The sequence below is a fragment of the Columba livia genome, chromosome 22 (genome assembly GCF_036013475.1).
Source record: "Columba livia isolate bColLiv1 breed racing homer chromosome 22, bColLiv1.pat.W.v2, whole genome shotgun sequence".
Taxonomy (NCBI): Eukaryota; Metazoa; Chordata; class Aves; order Columbiformes; family Columbidae; genus Columba; species Columba livia.
This window is the reverse complement of record NC_088623.1, coordinates 3,577,652-3,591,624: the sequence shown is the minus strand read 5'-3', so window position 1 is coordinate 3,591,624 and position 13,973 is coordinate 3,577,652. Positions and strand designations below refer to the sequence as shown.

Here is a 13,973-nt window from a genome sequence, read left to right as displayed (position 1 = left end):
TTAGAGCTCTTAGGCAAGACAGAGATTTAACTCCTTTGTCTTATCGGTTGTTGGGCATTTGGGAACATTTGGAAGCAAGAACTGAGGAGGAGTCTGATCCAGTTTAGTGTCTCCAACACTAATATTAGAATGAAAATTAAAAAAAATCCGTGTTGGTTAAATGAAGAACTGTTGAGGTAATATACCAGAAGAGAATGGATTAAAATAAGTGAGAAGAAGAGAAACTTTCATTAATAGCTTCTGAGTAAGAAGGATCTAAAAGAAATTAACTAATATAAATCATTTGAGACAAGTCTGTGTTCCCAGTGTCACCAGCTGGAGGGCTGGATCACCCAGGGCCCAGAAGAACAAATTTGAACTCCATGGTGTGATGTTACATGAACAGGGTGAAGTTTGTTCCTCCTGCATCTCTGGAGAACAATCCTATAGCATCAGAAGTCAGAGATCCCTTGGGTGCACCCTTTCTCCTTAAGACTTCTTGATTTATACTTAAATAAGCTCTTTTTAAGGTTGCCGTGTAGCTAGTAAACCTGGCACATCACAACAGTTGACCCAATAGTATAAGATTTTTAAGAGAAACCTGGTTATGCTACATAAAAAAATGATGTTTTAGTTACACTTTATGGAGCATCACCAGGACTGAAAGCAACTGCAAGACTCAATGGCTTTAATACAAGCTCCGAGGCATCAGCTGCGTGTGCTTTGGGTTGATCTGCTGTTGCTCAGGTGTCAGAGCAGGTAATTGGTGTTTCTGTAGATAGCATCTCCCACTTGCAAAATAAGTGATTTTTTCAAATGACGGGTGGTATGACCCTGCCCATCTCTTGGAGCCTGTTGTGGCAAGGGAAAGGCAATGCCGAAGGGACAAGAGGCCGTGATGACAAGTGGCAGGGATGGAAATTGGTTGGAGACCTTCATAAGTCCCTTGCAATCTGAATTACCCACTTCATTGCATTTACACAGTACTGTTGTATGGCTTGGTAGCGCAGGTGAGTTGTGGTGAGAGCTCCGGTGGCCAGGCCCGGGGTTTCACGGTCACTAAATGCAGTCGCACACGCCAGCGTCTCCCTCGTGCGCTTGGGTAACTCGGGGAGCTGAAAACTGAGCTAGTCCCCAAAATACAGATGTTGTTTTCGGCCAGATCGCTTCTTGTTCTGACTCACCGCAGGGTTGTGCAAGTGCCGGTGCTGATGGAGGGACGAGTTCCAGAGAACAAGAAGCTGCAGTTCCTGCCTGTGTCTGATGTAGGGCAGTGTCCTTCTGTCCCTTTAGTGCTGAGGCTGCAGGAGAGGTAACGTGGTGGGTGTCTGCTCTGCCTGTCACATCTGGAAATAACATGATCAGCAGCTTATGGTGGATAAATCAGTGACTGTTTGCTCCTTAAGGGTAATAGGGTATTATTTGCAAGGAACAGCCTGCATTTGTGGGAGTTTCTATCAAGCTGCCTTTCTGTTGGGGACAAATTTAGGGTCTTTGTGCTTGTTTTTCAGTTGACTTTGCTGCTTGTGCTGGTGACTTTTAAGACATCACTTGCGAGTTGGGCTTGCGTGTCTGCTGGCTGAAAGCGTTCAGAGATAAATGGCTGATGGTTAGAAGATAACCTGTGCTTTCCTGTGATCATGATGTTAGTTATTTTGCCTGTTTTCTGAGCTCTGTTCTGAAGAAAGGGGAGTGCAGGGAGAAGCTGTGTAGTGAAGCATCAGTCAGGACAGCACATACCTGCTGTTCTTGTTCTGATGCTGGCCCTGTTGCCATTTCAGTTCCAGGTTTGGTACGAAACATGTTTTGATCTCCAAAGTTCTGAACGGGACAGAAACTGGTTATTGAGAGGTCACTTCTGCCCTTGCAAATTCTGCAATAATTAAGGTTGTCTGAGTAGTCCATTTAATGATATTAAAATGAAGAGGCGGTGGGAAGATGGGTGGTGCTTGAGGAGGAGGCACTGAGCGTTACATTCCAATCGGAATCAGAAATGGTGTCTTTACATTTAAATCGCATTGATCTGCTGTGGTGAGATCCAGTGAGGTGTCTGTGGGAAGCAATGGGACACCAGAACCCTTCCCTAATTTTGACCGCTGATCATTTTGGCTTTTATAGCTCTGATATTTGCGGGTGGCACCCACGACGCTGCACCAGCCGGTACATCTAGTTAAAGATGAGGTTTGAAACCGTGTTGCTTCTGTTTCTCCTGTGCCAGCAGCGCACAGGGATGGCGAAGGGCCCCGCTCCCCGGTGGCTGGAGCAGGTCGGGCGGCTCTGAACGTGGCCACATGAAGAGGATGTTTTGATGTTCCTGCTCCGCGAGTGGTCCAGCAGGTATTGTGTGTTGGGAAATACCTGCTCTACCTGCACAGGCGCTTCCTCAGCGCCGCTCCACTTGAACCTGGCTGAAAGTGCATATTTAATTCTTACGATTTAGAAATCCCGACACTGACAAAAGCTGACCTCGGTGTGTTTTGAAAACTGCTGTTTGCTTTCCTTTGAGGAACAAAATCCTTTATCTTGGGGGGAAGTCTGACCCTCCGCAGTGCTTTTGTGTTGGGGGAGAAGGAGGACAAGCCGCAAGAAAGGGAAGGCTTAGGGTTGCTTACAGCCCACGTCTGCACGTGGTTGACTCGGCTTTCTCACCCTTATCACTTTGAATATATTGGGAGCCAGGCAATAACAACCCTGTTGAGCAGCTGGCCTGAGTCGTTATGGCTTATTTATTTTGAATATTGATAAGATGGGAAGTATTTAAATCCATCTGTGGCACTGAAATCAGAGGTCTGGATGTGTCCACAGCAGCGGTTGCGTTGTGGCTGAAACAGATCTTTATTAATCGCTTAAATGAGGCAGCCAGAAATATACGCTGCCTTGGTGCTTCGTAGGACGAGCATCTCTGTAGTAGGTAATTGTTGCCCTGTCAAAAGTTACTGGAAAAAACCTGCTTTTTGGAAATGTGCTGCAACTAACAGCACACGTCACATTTGTCAATGGGTTGTGTTGTGTAACTGCTGCTTGCTGGAGCGTTATAGAAAACCAGAGTTGCGTTGCACTCGCGAGGGGCTAGAGCTGCAAATTGGAGGCTGGCTGCAGTGTTTGGTGGGGTTTTTTTTGTTAAAGTAGTTGTCGGATCCAGCGTCGTTGTGTTCTGGGGTGTTGTAATACTGGAAAAAATTTGCATTTGTCATATTGAAATGAGGGTAGCGCGTTGCGAACGCAGAGCGGTGAAATCTGCCCTTTAAAAGGTCCGAGCATCTCAGGCTCGAGCTGTAGCCCCGAGTGCTCCGGGCTCCTCGAAATAAAACCGCTGTGAGCTTTTTGTACCGGGGAATCATCTGTGTGGAATTGGGCAGCGCTCCCTTTTTTAACACATTAGCTGGAAACAGCCCCTCACTCCGGAAAACACCAAATATGTGGGAGGAGCAGTTGGGCTGGATGTGTTGGTTGCCGTGCCTTTTATGTTGCTTTTTTTATGTCGTATTCTTTTCCCTAATGCAAATAAACTTGGAGTTGTAGGGAGGGGCCGCTGAGAAGAGGAAAACTTTCATTACGGACAGCTGACATGCAGAATAATCTCTTTTTATATGCCACCTACCACGTGATGGTTTAAAGTAAATCATAGTTCACTGGGTAAGGTTATTTCTGGCACGACTCTCCTCTTTGCGTAATAGCCCCATTCCAGCACGTCTTGCTTTACTCGGAGATTTTCTGTGCAACCGTTACTGCATATCGGGCTTGAAGAACAGAAATCTTGAGGAGTTTATGAAATAAATACAGGTGAGGATAGAATAAATGTAACCAATTGTTGCTTTCTGCTTTGGATTATAACACTAATTGTGGCTGAAAATAACATTAAGATGAAAGATACAGACTGCAACAGTTCGCATGAAATATTCAAGCATTTAGGGCTTTCAGCTCATCAGGTCGCTTGTAAAGTCATAGGGATCACACTATTATTATGGCTTTGTCTTGTTTCAGAAATATTGGCATATCAATCGCTAGAATGCACTCAAATTCAGAGTAAAGCTTTCTCAGAAATCTCATTTAAAATGATCAAACACATGTTTTAATGCTCCAAGGCACCTTCCTCAGTGATGTGATTCCGAGAAAGTGGGTCTTTTCCTTTATTCTGTACATCAGAAATATAAAAACATACCCTCATTGCAAACACAATATCAAATAGAAGTGACTTTAGGGCGAGTGGTTGGGTGGCTGAGCAGGGGGCAGAAAATCTAAGTCAAGTCTATAGAGCCGAGAGGCCGCAACTTCTTTTATTGTCCTTCTCATGCCAAGTTCGCATTAACTGCACCTGTATGGGCAGACGTTGAAAAAGCTTCCTAAATACATTTGAAAGCCGGCGGTGGCGTTGCCCACACGTTCGTATTGGTGATGGTGTGTTTGGAGATTCCCTCTAGAAAAAACAAGTCAAATGGGAGTTTTCCCTGCGATGGAAAGGGGTTCGAACCAAAACGGGGTGTGAGGACGCTGCAGGTAACAGCAGTTAACATCCAAACTAAGCGCGGTGTGTTCTAAGGTCTTTCTTGAACTGTCTTCAGGCCATAGGTTTAAAAAATGTGCATACTAATATGGGAGAGATTTTTGTTTTTTTTCCTATTGCCTTATGTCTTAGCATTTCAAAGACACGGAAAAAATCCTTTTTTTCTATTCCTGTTTGAATACTGTTCGTGAGGTCGAGGGGAAGAACCGGCTGATGCTGGTGGGGGTGGCTGACACGCCAGAAGGCTGTGCTGCCATCAGAGACCTGGACAGGCTGGAGAGTTGGGCAGGAAAACTTTTAATGAAATATAACAAGGGCAAGTCTAGAGTCTTGTATCTGGGCAGGAACAACCCCAGGTTCCAGTATAAGTTGGGGAATGACCTGTTAGAGAGCAGTGTAGGGGAAAGGGACCTGGGGGTCCTGGGGACAGCAGGGTGACCATGAGCCAGCACTGGGCCCTTGTGGCCAGGAAGCCAATGGTACCTGGGGTGGGTTAGAAGGGGGTGGTCAGTAGGTCAGAAAGGTTCTCCTGCCCCTCTGCTCTGCCCTGGGGAGACCACACCTGGAATATTGTGTCCAGCTGTGGCCCCTCAGTTCCAGCAGGACAGGGAACTGCTGGAGAGAGTCCAGCGCAGCCACCAAGATGCTGAAGGGAGTGGAGCATCTCCCGTGTGAGGAAAGGCTGAGGGAGCTGGGGCTCTGGAGCTGGACAAGAGGAAACTGAGGGGGGACTCATTCCTGGGGATCAATATGGAAAGGGGGAGTGTCAGGAGGATGGAGCCAGGCTCTTCTTGGTGACAACCAGTGATAGGACAAGGGGCAATGGGTGCAAACTGGAACACAGGAGGTTCCACTTAGATTTGAGAAGAAACTTGTTCCTGGTGAGGGTGGCAGAGCCTGGCCCAGGCTGCCCAGGGGGTTGTGGAGTCTCCTTCTGTGCAGACATTCCAACCCGCCTGGACACCTTCCTGTGTAACCTCATCTGGGTGTTCCTGCTCCATGGGGGGATTGCACTGCATGAGCTTTCCAGGGCCCTTCCAACCCCTGACACTCTGGGATTCTGTGGGTCACCTTGTTAGATGTGTCCTTCTTTTCTCAGGAGTTAAACATAACGTCCATGGGGTGTTTTTGAAATTGATGTTGTTGTTTAAAGACAGCTGTATAATAATCTATTTTGGTTGTAATCAAGCTTGGCTTATAAACACCAAAATGGTTCATATAAAACCGATTTAAACTATCAGAGCTATTTCCTTTAGGGGTTAGCGTTACCTTTTGTTTTCCATAAAGGAAATTCCAGGATGAATTTGCAAAAGTGGTTTTGCCCTTTTAAGCCCCACGGGATCAGGAGGATTGAAAAACTCCAGGGAACCCGCAGTGCAGAGCTCGGAGCTGCCAGCGCTTTGGTTCTCGACCCTCATGCCCTCAAAGTTCTCACCTTCAGGCTCCAGTATTGAAGCATTAGTAACATTTTTGAATATTCCTTCAGTTAAAATCATCACGTAGAAGAAAATGTCGTTTTTGTTGTAAAAGAAAATGCAGTTTTCACCCCCCTCTGCCCCCACCTTCCAGGGAGCAGCATTAAGGGACTGAGCTAAATGCCAAAGGATTAAGTACCATATTAAATATCTTCATTTAATTATAAAAACTAGTGAAACTGTTACTTTTTCTCTGCTTTAAGTTAATTCTCTACATTAATTTACTGCTATTCAGGTTCCTACCAAGGCTTAAAATTTGCCATGAAAACAGCGCTAACATACACCCTTCGTTAACTGTATTCAGGTGCTCATTACGTGGGTACTGATTGCTGCAGGGGTTTTATTTAAACTGATAAACAATGTAGCATTAATAAGTGGCCATATGGTAAGTGAGGCTCTTCATTCAACAAAATCATTGTTAAAAGAGGCATTTAATTAGCCGCAGTTGTGTGGGAACGGGAGGGGATTTGGTTCCTCGTGGCCAATGCACATTAAACACTAAAATATTTTGAAGGCAGTGAAAATGGCAAGAGTGCATATGCAAACCTGACCTTTCCATCGGTCTGCACGGTCAACCCCAGCGTGTGCAAACTGATTAGTGCAGCTTTGCCAGGAAGATTTAAAGAATCTTCATATTTTCTGGAATTGGTAAGTTAGCGCCGCCTCCTGAAAAGCCAGGCCGTGGTCTGTGCGAACAGGCGATGCGTTTTTAGAGGCTCGATATCAGTCTTAGTATTTATCACTGATGGGTAGAAGTATGTTTGCAGAGTAGTTAAAACCTCTACAGTTTCTTTTTGAGAGAGTTTTCAAAGAAAACTTCATCAGGAGGAAGCTGTGTTGGCCTCTCCATCCATGATTCCATACTGGAGACTGAATAAGGACAAGCTGGAATTCCAACCCCTGACAGTGACCAGTGTCTGATCGCTATTACAGCAGAAATAAAATAACCTGCAAGCTGAAATTACAGTGACAATCGACCCACCTCTTGTCACTTATTTACCCTTAATTGTATAAACCAGGAAGAACACAGTTAAGAACGTTGCCAAGCTACTATCAGCACAACATATTCTTACCAAGTGTAATGTCGTTGGTGTTTCTCTATGATTGAGCCTCCCAGCGTCTGTCTGGAGTTTAATCTCTATTAAAAAAGGTCAGAAGATTTTATTTCCACTAAAGAAAATGGAAGAAGAAGAATTTATAGGACTTAAAAATCAGTGGCAAGGATGTGGGGGACAACAGGTGGAGGAAGCCCCATAAACGGCTTCTGTGTAAATGTTAAAGTGCGTAAACGTTAGACACGTTTTGCTGATGAGGAAGGGGGAAAGGAAATCTTGTTTTCTTCCAAAAAATAATCTGTTGAGATCTTCTGTGCGTTTTGGAAACTCTTCTGTTGAAAATACTCAAGAAATGGCCGAGTGCGACCGCGGCGCTGCCAGGGAGCCGGTTCCCACAATGAGGAGCTGTTCCTATAATGGAGCTCACACTCTTTTATATAGAATTGAGACAAGTCTGTTTTCTCTTGATCTGCGCAGCTGAGGTGGACGCCTCTCCTCCCGCTTGCAGCTCATCAGTATTAAATTCTATTTATTATAAATGTACTTATTAAAACGCAGAACGAGGCCGCCGGTGCCGGTTGCCGGTTCCCGTTTCGGGATGCAGCGCGTGTTGGGTTTGAGTTTCTCTCTTGGCTCCTTTCCCCCGGTTTTGTCTGCCTGGCACCCGGCCCCGGCAACTTTCTGCAACTGTGGAGCAATAGGACAAAGACTAAATTAGCCGTTTCAGCTTTAGCTGCCCAAAGGACTCGTTCCTCGCCCGGGGTGCTGCTGTAGCAAAGCCATTTCAAATGAATAAGCAGGCAGTCACTTCCGTAAACGTTAGGATGATATTTAAAACTGCAAGTTCAGCGTGAAGCTGAAGATTACGGGCTGAAGATCAATCTCAGTACGTTTGTGCGTAAAAATCGCTTTCTCAAATGACAGAACAATCGGTGTTTTTCGAAGCACTTTGTTTCTCTGCCCTGTTTGTGTGTCTGTAGTTCATTTGCTGGAGTCAGAAAGGACGACGCTGTTGCTGCGGGACTTTATTCTTAGTTGGGATGTTTATGGCCCCAGCCCTGCATCAGGAACCTTCCCAACGCACCGCGGAAGGTGGGAAGGAGCACACAGCGAGGACTGGAGCTTTTAAGCATAAGTGTGTGCAAGGTTGGGAGGCTCTTGCCTTTTCCGGCTGAACATTTCAAATACCAGAGTGATGGTGGTTTTATCTCATGTTCTCAAGCACCTGTTGGCTTGTTTGGCTCGTCGCTAGTGTTACGCTTTGCATATTTTATTTTTTTTGTTTTTATCTAGTGCTTAAAAATAAAGGAAAGAATGTTTTTAGCTCTGAATTACCAAATTGTGATTGCCTCTGGCTTGGACAAGTTATGTTACTAAAATGCTGCTGCATTCTGTTTGTAAATATAGGAGTTACTGCTGAAAGTAACTCTGGGTAACTATAGACCGGTCAGCCTCACCTCCATCCCTGGGCAGCTGATGGAACGACTTCTCCTTGGTGCCATCTCAAGGCGTATCAGGGATAAGAGGGTCATTAGGGACAGTCAACATGGCTTCACCAAGGGGAAGTCGTGCTTGACCAACCTCATTGACTTTTATGAGGACATAACAAGGTGGATGGATGGCAGAGCAGTGGACGTGATCTACCTTGACTTGAGTAAGGCATTGACACAGTCTCCCACAGCATCCTCACAGCTGAACTGAGGGAGTGTGGTCTGGATGAGCGGGGAGTGAGGTGACTGTGAACTGGCTGAAGGGAAGAAGCCAGAGAGTCGTGTTGTTGCTGGTCTCAGGAAAGGTGGAGGAGGTTTTCTGTGTACCCTAAAGACAGAGCCTTGGGGACAGGACTTGGCAAGTGAGTCCATGGCAGGGATTTTGATTATTTAAATGAACCCTGTGCTAACTAACAGGGTAAGTCTATGGCAGTGTTTGTCTTGTTACTTTTTAGGGGAGCCGTCTGTTAATTAATTGTGCAATTAGCAGGCAAACACCCTTTCATTTGTGATCCGCCATCCTTCTTCCCGACACATTTCCGTAGCTCATGTGTAACAGTTGCACAACTGTTGACAGCTTTGATTAATACGAGGGAAGTATTTAATGTGCTTTCGAATTCATTGAGTAATTTAATATCTAAGAACATGGTATATAACAAATAACGAATTAGGGAGCAGGTGGCGAGTGGAGCTGTCGTTTGGCCGCACCGGGGTGCAAGTGGTTTATCAAGGGCAGACCCCACGTCTTGTGTTTCCAGCCTTCACTGCTGTATTGTTCTTTTATTTTTATGGGTGTTTTTTTAATTGTGGAGGGCATCTGTTTGCGTTAGTGTGATTTTTTTGATCATCGTAAATCTTTCTTTTGCAGAAATGCTAGGTTCGAGTTTGTTTTGCAAACACGGCTCTGAGTAACGAAGGGATTTTGGTGGAGAATCGAGCAATGTTTAGTAGACACTTTAAGAAAAAGAATCCACCCTTTTTCACGGCCTGGTTTGTAGTAACTTAATAAAACTGGCTTTGAAGAACACTGACAAGTTCAAAGTGAAGCAGGTTTGTTTGTAGTAGCCGTGATTCAGTATTTAAGTGCCAGGACGTGCGGCTGTAACGTCCCAAGAATCTGCTCGGGGAGGCGACGGCCGCGGGACGGCCCGAGCCGGGAGGTGCCGGAGCTCACAGACACCTGCATTGATCCCTCCCAAATCCATAAATTGCTGACAGCACATTTCCCCTTGGAAACATTCAATATTTTGTTTCTGTATGTGCAAATGTGACGGCTGGGACAAGGGACATGTGGGTGATGAGCAAGCGCTGAGGAGGAGGATGTTGTTATCTTGTTCTTTTTTTCCCTAAAGCCGGGTGAGGGGTGTTCACTCCCGGCCCCTCTCCATGTCAGGGACACCACGGTGCACCTTTCCGGGAGCAGCAAAACCAAAATACACGTCAGGTGAACACGGGGCTGTGGAAGCTGCACCTCAAGGGGCCGTTTCGTGCTGTCTCTAGGAACCGGTGCTTGTGGTTTGGTTTGCGCGCGTTCGGGGCCTCTTTTCTTGTTTTTCTGTTCCTTTCCTCTGGCTGTTTTTTAAACCAGAGCTGTGCGCTGTGCTCCTTCAGTGAAAACGGTCCGCCTTGCTGAGCTGTCATCTGTCTTCAGCCCTGCAGCTGGCACTGTGTCAGCGCTATCACTAAAGCAAACGGCGCTGCTCGGCGGCAGAGGCACCACGTGGGCCTCTGCTCCTTACAACACAGAAATCTGGATGGATTCTATAAAATAATTTTACTTTCGAAGTGTTGCAGCAGTCACTGGCTGGCGATGCTGATTGGGAGCAGCTGAGTGATGGTTTCTTCCATTTGCGATCGCTCGGGGTCCCTGGGCTGCTCTAAACGGAGCCGCGTTCCTCCTGCATTCTTCATAGTAGAAAGTACAATGTTTCGTCTCTTACAGTGCATTGCAAACTTGCTACAGCCTCAGCAGGGTTAGCCTGACCTCGGTTTGTCTAAATGAAGTTTTGTGTCAAGGGAGAAAAAGTCCAATGGGAAGAGGGTGATTGGAAGTAATCAGCATCCATCCCTCCTGCAGAACCAAGTAGTAGGAAAAGCAAACTGAGAGAAGAGCCTGCAGAGCATGGGAAGCTCCCGAGCGCTTGGAGATCCACAGCAGCCGGTTTTCGCGTGAGGGTTTGATTAATCCCGTTTGTCAGAATGGATCAAGTTTATTAATCGCTTAAAAAGCACCCGTGTCGCATTTAAACCTGCCCAAGAACGCGGTGGAAACCCGGCCTGTGCCCTCGGTGCTCACTGCCATGTTCAAGACGCCTCCCCCTCGCCTCTCGGTCCAGCCGTGGCCTTCTGACTCATTTAGTACTGACTCACATCTTTAAATATCTTTGCCGATCTGCTCTCTGTAGCCTGTTGTTCAGCAGCACGTTTCCCCGGGTTTCTGGGGTAACGCTTTCCCATGATGTGCTGCAGGTGCGGACGCGGCGCCGGGGGGGTCCAGTAAGTTGTGGGAGCCCAGGTGCTGTTGGCTTTCAACAGGACTTGGTCATTGAACCGTTCTTTAAATTCCCACCTCTGGGTTAGCAATGAGTGGTCGGAAATCAAGAGAAGATAGCCATATATATATATATATATATATATATATATATATACACACACACATATATATATATACACATCTGTGGATCAAATCCATGGCATCAAGGTAGAAGGCGCTGCCAGAGGAAAGGGGAAAAGTGAGACTTTGGAAATGTATGTGATCTTTTTGCAAGTGTAGTCATCAAATAACAGGCGCAGGGGGTTGTGGACAGAAGTGGCAACTTCACTGAAGTGCAGTAAAAATGGTAAAGCAAACAGACAAGCGCTTTAGGTAATGATTTGGAAGCAGTGCGTAAGAAGATAGAAGTACCGTGATGGCAATTTTGTCTTCAGACTGTATTTTCTTGCTATCAAATCTGGTAGACGAGAATCAGGAACTTAAAATGGGTGCGAAAGGCGAGTTGGCTGAGCCGATGCTGCTCCAGGAGCTGTGGAGGAAAGGGACGAGTTTTGCTTCTCGCCTCCAAAAGCCAGTGTGGCCCCATGTTAAACAGAAATATGAACTTTACAGTTGTGTGCTTGATCTTTCTATCCTAAGACAGTTCAGTTTGTGTCGTCTTCCTGTGGTTTATCTTAACTGCGAGTTCAATTTTTAAAGTGTTTTTTGATGATGTGATCAAGTAGAAACTGTGTTTTGCCATTGGTTTGCACCTGAACCCCCTCCCTAATCTTTTACTGTCCCAGAGGCAAAGTTAAATTGTGCCAGAGTTCTTGTTTTTAAGGTAATTTGATTTGAGTATTCAGACGTTGCACAGAGCTCCATTGATAAAGCAAAGAGCAAATTTCGTAACAAGGATGTTTGGGTTTGAAACTGCAAAGAGAGAATCTGATGCTTACATACACTGTAACTGGAAAAATGATTAATCCTTCTCTTCCTTTTCAGTCCCTTGTAGGGAGCCCGGAATTACCTTCAGTAGGGCTGCTGACACTGATGAGAGGACTTTTATGCCAAGGTATGAGGTTTTTAATGTTCTCAATGTATTTAAAATGAAATTGTTAACTGTGAAAACATCGGCAGTTAGGGAATCTCAAGAATTTATAAGTGTATAATGCGTTGTTTAACATAAAAAGTTGTCTGAATCTTGTTTACTCCAGTGGGAAGAATAAACCCCGAGGTTTTGTGCTCCGTCTTTCCTAACATCCTGTGCTATTGTAGAAAACACAAATCTCTGACTACATCCCGCAGTTTCTTTTTAAGGCTGAGTCAAGAACGTGTCTGCTTTGATTTGTATTGTTTTTAAGTCTTTTGTTATCATCTTAATGGAGATGGTGTTGTCAGTTGTGGCCAGTGTTTCAGCAAGTTATGCAAAACCATCAGGCCGTGTGCTCTTGCCCATCTTCCTCATGCTGAGGAGCGTATTGTGCCTCCAGAGGTGTACGGAGAAGGAAGGAGAAACTAATACATACAAACTGCCCTCTTCAGGTGCATTAAATTGTACTTGGGCATCTGCATTTCACAGGGCGCATGTCACATTTCAGATCAGCGTGAAGTTCCCGCACGCACTTTGTTTCAGTGCTGTGTTTGCTTATCTTTGGGCTTTTCTCTCCCCACCACTTGAATGATAAACTTCTTGCTGAGCTGGTGAAACTTCTGTAACAGGAGCAGCTAATTTTTGCCTGGGGTTTGTCTGCTGAAGGGCCTCGGCTGCTTTCCCCGCAGCCTCTGCCCGGCTTCTGGCTGGGAAATACCCCCCGAGTTCTGCTTCTTTGTGCCCCGATTCGTGCGCTCGGTTGCGACGGGGTGAAAGATGATTCATGCGGTTAAGAGAGCGCGAGCGCTTGGCTGAACAAAGACGCAGGTGAGCGGGCGCTGGGAGCCACGTTTCAGGTTACGGCTTCATCCATTTGTGCATCCAAGCTGCTGGTGCCTCTCAAACATCCTTCTCCTGGCCCTGCCTTGCATTTTTGTATATTAAAACAAATATCCCGCATCTTTTCTTTATCTTTCCATCTGTCAACAGGCCAGGGCCCTTCGTTCTTCCTTCAGGGAGGAGCTGGGCGTTTTGATGCCCGAATATCCATTTTGGTCACTCCCCAAGCGGTGCTGGTGGCAGCAGCAAAGAGACGCCCCTGTCCAAGAATTAAGAAGGGGTTAATCCCGAGGTATTGGGTGTTTCACAGCGCAGAAGCGAAGTTTGTTCATGATTATAGGTGCAATCTGAACCCTGCTCGTTTATTACTCTGTATTTCAAGATATATTTTTACGCTCCTTCGTGATCGTTCTTTTCTTGAACCCAAAGAAACACTCAACACCCATAATTTCATTCCCTTGCAACTCCACTACGGAGAGCTCTGGATGGAAATGAATGCAACAGTGTCTGACTATTGAGGTGGGCATAAACAGTTGCCAAAGGAAAAGCTGGCGCGGCCGCAGCATAGTAATTCCTTGAGCACTCTATTCCTGTTGTATAAACAGATAATATTAACATACTCGTGAAAGAGCTACGAGATAATTAAGGCGTGTGGGGTTTACAGTAATAAGGCTCATGTGTTTCAGGATCTTGGTTTCCTGTTGCACCTGAAAAAAACCATAATCAGCAAATGCTACAGAGAAGAAATGAGAAGTTACTCTTGTTCTGCTCCGAGCTGAAACTTTCCCACAAGTATTTTTACTATAAATAAGAAGTGAAAGAGTTCACAGCTAAATTTAACCCTTAGCTTGATGGCTTTCTGGGTTTTCCAGGGTGGAACTGGAGGGAGATGAAGATGAACCGGATCAATAAGTTGCATTTATACTTTATAAAAATGCGTTGCCTTTTAATTTCTAAGGATTATCAAGTGGAAAATCATTGCGAATTGGAATTCCCCTCTCCTTCCCATCCAAAATCAGGATTTTTTGAGAGAAAGGAAGTGAATCTTACTTCTTGGGAAATTT

At 45.6% G+C, this 13,973-nt stretch overlaps 1 protein-coding gene across 7 annotated transcripts in view; it reads left to right on the top strand.

Annotated features, from left to right (window-relative positions):
- RAP1A (RAP1A, member of RAS oncogene family) overlaps window positions 1-13,973 on the top strand; it is a 33,562-nt gene that overhangs the window by 4,292 nt on the left and 15,297 nt on the right. For 6 of the 7 annotated variants that reach the window (XM_065038405.1, XM_065038401.1, XM_065038402.1 and 3 more), the window contains one exon: window positions 11,982-12,051. The gene's annotated coding sequence lies outside the window, so the exon portion shown is untranslated. Of the gene's footprint in view, window positions 1-1,173; window positions 1,292-11,981; window positions 12,052-13,973 lie in introns of those variants that run through there. The other variant, XM_065038406.1, reaches the window with a different exon arrangement.